At 43.5% G+C, this 11,014-nt stretch overlaps 1 long non-coding RNA gene across 8 annotated transcripts; it reads left to right on the top strand.

Moving 5' to 3' along the window:
- The first annotated feature begins 1,206 nt into the window (after window positions 1-1,206).
- Window positions 1,207-7,250, top strand: LOC149121962 (uncharacterized). Of its 8 annotated transcripts, XR_016222107.1 has the most exons (4): window positions 1,212-1,226; window positions 1,943-2,079; window positions 4,085-4,233; window positions 6,717-7,250. It is a non-coding gene; the product is annotated as an uncharacterized LOC149121962 (long non-coding RNA). The 8 variants fall into 8 exon arrangements; XR_016222109.1 differs by lacking the exon at window positions 1,943-2,079 and having other exon boundaries at window positions 1,207-1,226; XR_016222106.1 differs by lacking the exon at window positions 1,212-1,226 and having other exon boundaries at window positions 1,845-2,079.
- Window positions 7,251-11,014: the final 3,764 nt, after the last annotated feature.

Here is an 11,014-nt window from a genome sequence, read left to right as displayed (position 1 = left end):
AACTGTAGATGGGGGGGTAGCCACTCCCCCTTTTTGTTATAATGACTGTTCCTTGAGGCATTGATGGTTATTTTCCACAGTAGCCTGTTCCTGTGGGTTGTGAGGAATTTTAGTAGAGTGTTGAATCATTTTACATCTTGGTAGCACTTTTAATCTAAACATCCCGATTGGTTATTATCTCTGTAAGATGAGAGATATATCTTTTGACATCTCCAGGGGCCCTTTTGGAGATACCAAAAGTTTAGAGAATTTAGAACTTTGATTTTTAGAAAGTTTGTAAAAGGTGCCAAGAGAACTTAGAGTATCTGGTTAAAATAGAATTTTTTAACATCATGAAATGACAGCCATTTATTTAATTAGGGCAATTTTAACTCCTTTAGACCAGATCTAATGATTTTTAATGTAGCTTTTTAAAGACTTAATGCTTAATCTGAACTTAACAGAGACAGTAGAGTATACAATAGATTACCTTGACAGAACATGAATTTTAGGTTTCTTGTTGTTGAATAAACCAGAAATAAAAACACCTTGAACATAAGAGTTAGCACATTAAATTATCACATAACTCAGAACTATTTAACAGAGTTAAAAGAGCTTACAGGACCTAAATCTAGAAATGGCAGAGTAACCAATTAAGCAGACACTGTTAAAAAGAGACATTACAGTTTTTGTAAAAACAGATCTGTAAAAGAAACATGTTTAAAACATATTAAGGACATGTAAAGACTTGTATACACAGAATATAAGACCATGTTAGCTGGAAAGCAAAAACATGAATACAACATAGGTCTGACATCACTTTTAACATTTTAATACACTTTGTATAATTTGAATTGACTCAAATAGTTGTTACTTTAACAAATTTAGAGTCCCATCCTTTGAGAGTTCCAGGGATCCGACTAGAAGCCCCAAAGTTGGAAGACTCCATTTAGAATTTAAACTGTTAGAGAGTCAAACTGCTTAGCCAAAAATTAGTATGTTTAACCGAGCATTTTAACCAAGGCTGTGGGGTAGATCTGATTAGGGTTAGGTAATCATTCAAACATTAAAGACAGGCAAATCCAATAAAACACAAAACCTTCAAAACATGTGCAAACTCTCATCAGATAAGTTAGCTACAGCAGCACAGAAAAGATCTGATCATCAGCATATGTTTCCATTAACTGCAAAGAGAAAGACCCATCAGGTTGGAAAGTGTTAATGGATTAAGGTTCTTGTTTCCTTAGGTAAGGCCAGTAGTAGCCAAAGGCATTTTCCCTTCCCCCCTCCTAGTGAGGAGGGCATTGAATTGTAAATGGAGAGGAAAAAAAGCAGCCCTCGGGAGTGTTCTCCCTAGAGATATCTGGCCATGCCTGCATGGCTGAGGCAGGCCATGTTGCCTGGAACAGAGTGCAGAGAAAGGCCATGGTCCCCCATTTACAAGGAAGACTGTGCACGCCGGGGTCTAGCAGGACTGGCTGTGGGGTTGGGTAGGCACGCTCTTCACAAGATGGCAGCACTACGCCCTCTGTAGTTGGAGGTGTAGTGGGTTGAGGCCACGTTGGGCCTTTTGTTGTGGACAATCTTTTTTAAAGTGACCTTGCTGTCTGCACTGGAAGCAGGCCCCAGGGGATTTCACAGATTTCCCCCTTCTCTTATGGCAAGGGCCTGGGTGAGTGCCTCAGTTAAGGTGGTGGTCTGCATCTGGAGGGCCATGGCCAAGTTTTTGGTCTGGTGTTGCTGCGTGCCCAAATCCTGTGATGCTATCACCCACCGGCTAAGTGAGGCATCCCTCAGCCCTGCACAGGCTGTGCGGTGATCTGCGTTCATCCCTTCCCAGACCATCAGCTTTATAAACTGTTCCCTAAGGTTTCCTGTAGGGAGCTTACATTTAACACTTTGTTCCACCCTATTGATGAAGTCTGCGAGGGGTTCACCAAGTTTTTGTCTAACCCCTCCCAAGGGTGACTCTGTTGGTCCTTCATCCAACTTCTGCCAGGCCACCAATCCCGCCTATTGCACCTGGTCCCGATATGGGGTGGCTACCGCAGCTTGTTGAATGCCCATAGTATAGCCCTCCCTGGTTCCCGTGAGCATGGGGTAAGTAATAGGGATTGGTGGGTGTGCCTGCCTATTAGCTTCGGCCAGAGTCTTGCATTCCTCTTTGTAATATGCCACCCATTTAATGAATTGTGGGCCACTGAGGGTAGCCCTTGCAGTCAAGCCAATCCGTAGGCAAGAAGGGGTGATATGCTATGTCCTGAGGAGAGTAAGCACCCATGGTGAATTGGGGCCGTCCTCAGCAACTGCCTTGCGGAGTTCCTTGAGGTCCTTAGCCTCTTAGGGGTACCATGCTTGTGGCCTAGCTCCCCCAGGCTGTAAGTTGACTGGGAAGACCTGGGTTTTAGCTGGTGCTGGTCGTGAATTGCCCCCTCCCACCCGAGGAGAAACAGGGGGATGATCCAATCACACGCCCAATCCCCTCCAGGATCGTGCCATGACTTGAGGTCCTCCCTTGCAGCTGCGTAAGGTCCTCACCTCAGCTGCCACATGTGGACATAGGAGGGAGGAAGTTCCATTTGTCCCTGAGCCCTTTCACAGGGAGGGGGAGCTGTGGCTGTAGGCACATCTACGCCCGCCTCCCCTGCCCCTGCCTTTGTCAGGCTCAGAGCAGCTTGCTGTTCATTAAAGTCAGCCCAGGCTTCCTCCTCCCTGCGCTCTTCATCTGTGGTGGACACCTGATCCAGCCCACCCTCCCGGGGGCTAAGGGGTGAGCCCTTCTCCAACCCTTGGGATGGCTGAACAGGACCTACAGCTCCCGACATAAGGCCCTTATCATTTCCCTGTTGGGAGAATGCCTTATAGCGTCACAGCAGGCTAGGGAGGAGGCTTTACTGCCTTGTTCCCTTACTGGGGGGGGGGGGGCAGGCCCTCCAGGTGAAATGAGACTTTGAGAGCCGAGACGGTAGGGAAGAACCCCAGCAGAGAGGTGATCCCCAAATGTTTCTCTTTATCTATGGCTATTTTTTCAACCCTTGCCCATGTAGTCCAGGAAAAGAGGTTAGCGCTAGGCACCCAAGGGGCAATGGAGACGATGGTTTCCCAAGTCTGAAGTGCCAAGCTATCTGAGAATTCCAAGCCTCTGGACCTGAGCATAAGAATTAGGGCTTTCAGGGCTGGGTCATTCTCAGCTGAAGTTGCGTTACCCATGTCTGAGGGTTTCACTTACCCTGACAAACCACTTGGCCTCAGCCAAGTCCTGTTCGTGCCCCGTGTGGCCCACATTGGGTGCCAGCTGTGGTGACTCTTCCTCATCACCACCGGAGAAATAGGCAGACTGCCCGCAGCTTTCCTTGGCAGAGGAGGGGAAGTGCATCACCTGCAACTCAGTCTCCCTGAACCCCAGGGGACAATCAGACGGTAGGGAGTCCAGTTGAAGCAGGATCTCCCTTTATTGTAAAAGGGAGGTGTTTATATAGCTGGGGTACAGAGTGGATGCAGGCAAGGGGTGGGGTGATGTGATGCAAAAGGGTTTTAGCCACTCCTATTATACCACCTCAATAATCATTAGGCAAAAGTGTGTGGGGCTGGGTCATTTACTGCCAGGGATTTTAAACTTAGAGACAGGTTTTCAAATTTGAGGCAGGCTGAGGAAGTTCCTCTAGCCTCTCCAGATTCAGCCTCCCCACAGATTGACTTTGTGATTTCCATCCTTGCTTCCATTCCTTGGCTTCTTCTCTGTTTTGTTTCTTTTTTATTTGACAGATAGAGTTAGACAGGCAGAGAGACAGAGAAAAAGGTCTTTCCTCCGTTGGTTCACCTCCCAGATGGCTGCTACGGCCAGAGCTATGCTGAACCGAAGCCAGGAGCCAGGTGCTTCTCCTGGGCTCCCATGCGGGTGCAGGCGCCCAAGCACTTGGGCCATCCTCCACTGCCCTCCTGGGCCACAGCAGAGAGCTGGCCTGGAAGAGGAGCAACCAGGACTAGAACCCGGTGCCCATATGGGATGCCAGGGCTATAGGTGGAGGATTAACAAAGTGAGCCATGGCGCCAGCCCCGGCTTCTTCTGTTTTTTTTTTTTTTTTTTTTTTTTTTTTTTTTTCAGGGCACGGCCGTACTAACATCACTGACTTCTGTGCTGCACGACGACAAAGGACAAAGAATTCCTGAACCCAGACCGGTTTGACCCTGGCCACTTCCTGGATGCCAGCGGCAACTTTAAGAAAAGTGACTACTTCATGCCTTTCTCAGCAGGTAACAGAAATTTATTTCCATTTGATCCTGGGGGACAGGAAAAATTTTGGGGATCAGTCGAAGTTAAGGTAGTGTGTCCTACTGAGCAGTAGATTTGCTATCAATTCGTGATCAGGAATACCACTCCTACTGTCCATATGCCTTCCTTTCCCATGATAATTCCTCGTTATGGATCCAGGTTAATGGGGCTTAGGGGCTTCATGTTGTTGACTCAGTTCTCTCCAAGTGAGAAACCTGCAGGCTAGAGTAATTGAATTTGGCCTCTATCTATACCTGGGTACACATGTGCTCCTCTTCGAACATGCATCTCATTCAGACTTTCTTCATCTATTGTGAAAATGGTGTATTTGTTGATAACTTTGAGAATCTCCTCTGGGGCAAGCACCAAGGCTTGTTTGGTTAATCTTACACCTGCAGCGCCAGCATCCCATATGGGCACTGGGTTCTAGTCCTGGTTGCTTCTTTTCCAGTCTAGCTCTCTGCAATGGCCCAGGAAGGCAGTGGAGGACTTCCGAAGTGCTTGGGCCCCTGCACCCATGTCAGAGACCAGGAAGATGTACCTGCCTCCTGGCTCCAGATCAGCGTAGCTCCGGCCATGGTGGCCATTTTGGGAGTGAACCAATGGAAGGAAGACCTTTCACTCTGTCTCTCTCTCTCACTGTCTAACTCTGTCTGTCAAATAAATAAATAGAAAAGGAGAATCTTTTCTGTGGTGGTCTTTACTTTGAATGAGAATGGGGATTTCTTTCTTTTTTTAAAAAAAGGCTTTTTTTTTGAAAACAAGTTAGAGAGAAAGGGAGACAGAGAGGGAGGGAGGGAGAGAGAGAGAGAAAGGGAGAGAGAGAGAGAGAGAATCTTCCATGTGTTGGTTCTGCTCCCAAGTGACCTCAGCAGCCAGGGCTGGGCCAGGCAGAAACCAGGATCCTGGAGCTCCATCAGGGTCTCCTTAGTAGGTACAAAGATGCAAGTTCTTGGTCCATCTTCTACTGTTTTACCAGGCAATGTATCAGGGAACTGGGTCAAAAGTGAAGCAGCTAGAAATTAAACTGGCATCCTTATGAGATACTGGCATTGCTGGCAGTGGCTTAACCTGCTTTGCAACAAAGTTGGCACTGGATTATAGGGTTTTAACTAGTATCCCAGAGCAAACAAAGGAGGATTGCAACACCATAGTATAAGTGCTTTGAAAGGAAAGCACAGGTTGCTAAGGAGGCTGAAGGGAAACTGTTTTCTGCTCACTGACATCCCATGGTTCTAATAGGAGAAGGGAAATTGAACTGCCTCAGAGGAGGCTTACAGAAAGGAAAGGAGAAAATCAGGACACCTACAGAGGAAATGCACCTCAGGAAGAGGACATTCCTGTGGATTGCTGAGGTCAGAATTGCTCAAAAAATGTAAGGACAGGGAAAGCTTGGGAATGTGGAGGATATTCTGAAAGAATGCAGGGCACCTTCATCTTGCTACACTGAAGATCATACACCTGGAACATTTGATCTCCACAGCTAAATTGTCTGAATTGAGTTTCTACATCTGTAGTCTGTTGCTCCCCCTCTTCGTGGAGGAACGACACAGGACCCTGCGCTGTTCTTTTGTCTGCTCGGCCCTCCCCGGGTTTGCTGCTGGTTCTTCCCGGGTTGGCTACCGTCCCTTCCACCTCCATGGAAGGACGGTTCCCCCTGCCACTTTCCCCACTTCCGCGGGGCAGCGGCACACCGCCGGCCGGCTCTCTCGGGGGCTGCTCAGGTGTTCCTTCAGATAGATGTTCCTGGTGCATGTTGTCTCTCTCCTCCTTTATAGTCCTCTTCCACCAATCCCAACTCTGCTACCCACATGCCGAGTATGCTGCTCTCCTCCAATCAGGAGCAGGTCCTGCTGTTTATTGGTTGAACTGGAGGCAGCTGTGTAGAAGCTGTTTACTCCTCTCCCAGCGCCATATTGTGGGAGAGCAGATGCATAGAATAAGTCTTAATTTCAGTAACTTAGTCTAGTCCGAGTTGCTCCCCACAGTAGTCCACATTCTTTTTCTCTGTCTTTTCAGTGCTTTGGGTTATGCATTATAATGCCAACATGTTGTGGTCTAAGCACCTCTTTTAATGACCTCATATATTATCTCCATTAAAAAAAAGAAAATCATATTCAAAGTGATCCATGGCTCAGTGGATCATGAATATGATAAGGAAATCTGGTGGAAGAGTTTAGGATTACACAATTTATAACGAAGAAGAGACATGTGACATAGTTTCCAGAACTGATATTCAATACACATTTGTAGAGTGAGGGACACTTGATATAATCAGATGTTATGTGGATAGCAAGTGCTCATCCTTTATTCTGTGTGTGTATCCAGGAATCCTCCAGTCATCCTGTCTTCCATCCACCCAGCTCTCTTCTCAGTCCTGGAGCAATCAGTCTCAGCATACTTCTTGTGATAATTTCACAATTCAATGTTTAAGTAAAGAATCCTCTGTGCTTGCTATTTTCAGGAAAGCGAGTGTGTGTGGGAGAGGCCCTGGCCCACATGGAGCTGTTTTTATTCCTGACTGCCATTTTACAGAACTTTACCCTGAAGCCTCTGGTTGACCCCAAGGACATTGACACCACCCCACTTGTCAGTAGATTTGGCCGTGTGCCACGCTTATACCTGTTCATCTTCGTTCCTGTCTGAAGAAGGGCAGGTGATGTGGCTGCTGCTGGGCTGTCATTTGCTACTCTCCCTCCTCCAGAGCAGCATCCAACTCCTTCGCCTATCATGGGTCCCTTCTCTGTCATGTCCTCTGACATTTATTCATTTCTCAAGATCTAGGCTCCATTAGGAAGAGTTTTCTGGGTCCTTTCTCAAATGTGTTTCTGCGCTTCCTTATAGTCTGTAATTCTTAGATTGACCACCACATGGGTTAATATCTGTCTAATGCTTAGTTGTTATTATATAGCCACTGTGAAATTGTGCAAGATGATTGGCATTTGATAATTCAGACATGCTTCTCCTCTACATGTTCAAAATAAAAGCATTTTTAATTTGAATCAGATTAAATTTGAATTTCAGATTTTATTCTTTTTGTATATAATGAGAATAACAAAACAAAATGAAGTTCCAAAAGCTCATGCTGGTCCTTATAATGTTAGGCACAAAAATACACAGCATCATTTACATTGCTCCTACAAATACGAAATACTTGTGTTTATGTCTGACATAATATGTATATGATCATGTGAAGAAAATTACAAAGTAGAAGAAACCAAAGATAATGTAAATAGAAATATTTCATGAACATGAATATGATGTTATTATTTTTATATTGTCAGTCTTTTTGTTTTGATCTATAGACATAATGTGATTTGAGTCAAAATATAGGCAGATTCTTCTTTCAGATTCCAACAGCTGAGTTTATCATTAATAACGAGTGGTTAAAAACTCAGGATATGCAATATTTAAGAAAAAATTCAATGGGCTGAACTTACTTCATTTGACATCAAGACCTATTAGAAATTCATAGTAATCAAAACAGTGTGGTATTCGTGACAAAATAGATAAGTTAGTGGAACACAGTTGAGTTGGAAATGGAGCTATCCAAATATAGCCAATTAAAGTTTGAACAGGAGTAAAAGCAACTCCATGGAGAAAGGACAACCTTTTTAAAAATGTGGCTGAAAAAATGAACATTCTCTAGAAAAAAAATAAGAGTATTGAGATCTGTCTTATCCTCTTCACAAAGTTAGTTTAAAGTACATTATAAGCCTATTTGTAAAATGCAAATGTAAAGTTCTAATAGTATTACATAGAAGAAAATCCTGATGATCTTCTTTTGGTAAGTTTCCTAAATACATCAAAAGAGCATAATTTGGAAAAGGATGAACTTATCTTCAAAAAAATAAAAATATTTTCACTGCAAAGGATATTGTTAAAATAGAGATGAAAAGCTATAGAATGAGTGTGTGAAATATTTATAAATGACATATCTAATGAAGTACTGTTAATTCAAAATATACAAAGAAGTTTTAAAACTAATAGTGAGAAATGGACAATCTGTTTTCAAAATGGCCAAAAATTTGATCATATACTCATTTAAGAAGGCAGATGCCAGGAGGTTTTGAAAAGTGCTCAACATCATGCATCATTAAGAAGTTGCAAACTGAAACAATACTGAGACAACATGAAACACCTGCACAGTGTTTCTAATCTAACACTTATCAAGCCAAATGTTGACAAGACTGTGCAGCAATCAGGAGTATTAGTCATTTTAGTGGGTATGCAAAAGGGGCATATTTTTGGAAGACAGTTTGACATTTTCTTATAAGACTAAAATATGCTTACCATGTGTTCTAGCTCTTGTGCTCCTTGGCATTTATTCAAATGATTCAAAAGTTTATAACTACCCCCAAAGCTGCACAGGAATTTTATTACAGCTTTATTCATCATTTACAAAAATTGGAAGCCATCAAGAGGTCTATCTTTAGTTGAATGGGTAGAAAAACTGTAGTTTATAGATAAATTACAATATTATTTAAATGTAATTTAGTATTAAGAAGAAACAAATTACTAATCCATGAAAATATGTGGGAAAACCTTATGGATATAGTAAGTGATAGAAGCCAATACGCACAGATTAAATACTATGATTTCCAATGTATGTTATTATGGAAAAGGAAAACTATGGTGATATGCAAAGATCATTTGCAGCCAAGGGCTTGGAGTGAATAGAGGGACGAATAAGCAGAGAAGAGAGGATTTTAATTCAGTGGACACATTAGTCAAAGTTATTGAATATGTAACACAAACTGAACCCTATGTAAAGTATGAACTTGGTTGATGATGATGATGTTATGTTCTGGGGTATAGATTGTGATGGTTTGGGCATATATTGTGGGCACTGTATGTTTTCTACTTAGTTTTTCTATGAATTTCAAAGTATGTTCTAAAACTCAACTCTATAATTTAAAAAAAAATCTACTGTACTCCATATTTCTATCCATGGTAAGGTTTACAATACTCTGACTGTTGAAAGCCTGATGGTGATACTCTCCAGATCATTTGGATGGAGGTAGGAATTCCATGTGATAGGATTTGAGAAATCACTGAACTGGAAGTTTTAAAACCAGGATTCTTAGACAAAATCTTATACTTTTCCATTGGTGGCACCATTTCACTGAGTCACCCACTGCTCCTTCATAAAAATCAAAGCAAATTTTGGACCAGTTGATTTTAAATATCTCTTTTATCTTTAAATTAGCTACAAACAGGTGCATGAATTTGCTCAGTGGTTAAGATGCTACTTGGGACTACTGTATACCAGATTGCCCAGGTTCTAGCTTTTGTTCTACTCCTGACATCAGCTTCTGCTAATGCACATCCTGGGAGGCAGTAGACGATAGCTCAAGTACTGAGCTCTCATATGGGAGATCATGACTGATATCCTGGCTCTTGGCTTAGGCCTGGCCAAGCTTCCGTGTGTCACACTTTTGAAGAGTGAACAAGTACATGGACAATTTCTCTCTATCTCTGCTTTAAAAAAATGGCCTCTAATTCCTTCATACTATACAAAGGCAGGACCTCAGCTCAACTGAAAGGAGGAGAAGCAGGGCAATAATAGTGATGTCTCAACTGTAATTAATCGCTGTAAAGAGCAGCTAAGTTCATTTTATCTAAAATAAGTTGATATGTTTTTTTTTTTTTGAAGGAGTTTAAAGCTACATGAGGATTGGGTTAAGATGGTGGAGTAGGGAGGGAGCTTACTTCTCTAGTCTAGGAGAAGATAGTTTTATAAAAGTGGACAGAGTGCAATCTCAAGGAAGAGTTAGGGAGAAAACTGCAGAGGAAAATCTATGCAAATTAGAGAGGCACAGTGGACCTACGTGGAAAGCGTGGACGCACACACCTCAGAACCCCAGCAGCTAAGAGCCTCTGCACCAGCTTTGCAGAGTGAAGTGATACCAGAGTGCAGTAGCCCAAGCAACTGGTGATAAAGCTGCAGGAAGAGCCTGGGGGGAATCTGGCTTGGAGCTCTGTGGGGGATTGTGGACTTTCAGACTAGAGGAGAAAAAAAAGGGGGGGGACACATTTTCTCTCCCCCATCACCCTGCTATGGCATCCTGTAATAAGCCGATATAGAGTGGGTACTTTTTTCAACATATATAATAGCTGTGCCAGCTTGTGTCTGCACTCAGCAACCAGCCAAGTGGAGACTCCTGAGTCTGGTGGGGAGAACTGCCAAGGGGATGAGTGCTCATGACCGTGGAGGGTTGTGTGCTGGAACTGTGAAAACACTGAGGCTGCACGGGAGGACTCGGAGTGTGGTTGGCAAGTTGGGCAGTCACTCTAGGAGGCTCTGCACACTCAAGGCTCCCTAATTACATATGAGGGACATTGCAGGGGTATCTGAGCTAACACTGAGGACTGCACAGACCTTTGAGTGGTCCTTGTGACAGAGCAGACAAATATTATACACACTAGGGCTAATGCCCAGAACTGTTCTCCTTTGAGGAGAGGAGCCCAGCTGAATCCAGGCCAACAGAGCAAAACAAAGCTCCCCTCAGATAAAAAAAAAAAAAAAAAAAAAAAGAGGATATTTACCATGCCAAAACCTGGGTATATAACATTAAACATGCTCTTCATCCTGGAGAACTGAACAGAGCTCCCTGGTCACACCCACCACACCCTTCTAGGTATTCACTGAAAGCAAACACTCCCAGTAAAAGAACAAAGGAAGGCACAGGCAAAGACTTATTGGAAAAGATCCCAGAGGCACAGGCAGTCAAAGCCAAAATTAAAAATTGTGATTACATC

The sequence above is a fragment of the Oryctolagus cuniculus genome, chromosome 15, assembly GCF_051225735.1.
Source record: "Oryctolagus cuniculus isolate XC-2025 breed Fujian yellow rabbit chromosome 15, ASM5122573v1, whole genome shotgun sequence".
Lineage (NCBI taxonomy): Eukaryota > Metazoa > Chordata > Mammalia > Lagomorpha > Leporidae > Oryctolagus > Oryctolagus cuniculus.
This window is presented reverse-complemented; position numbering and strand designations above follow the sequence as displayed.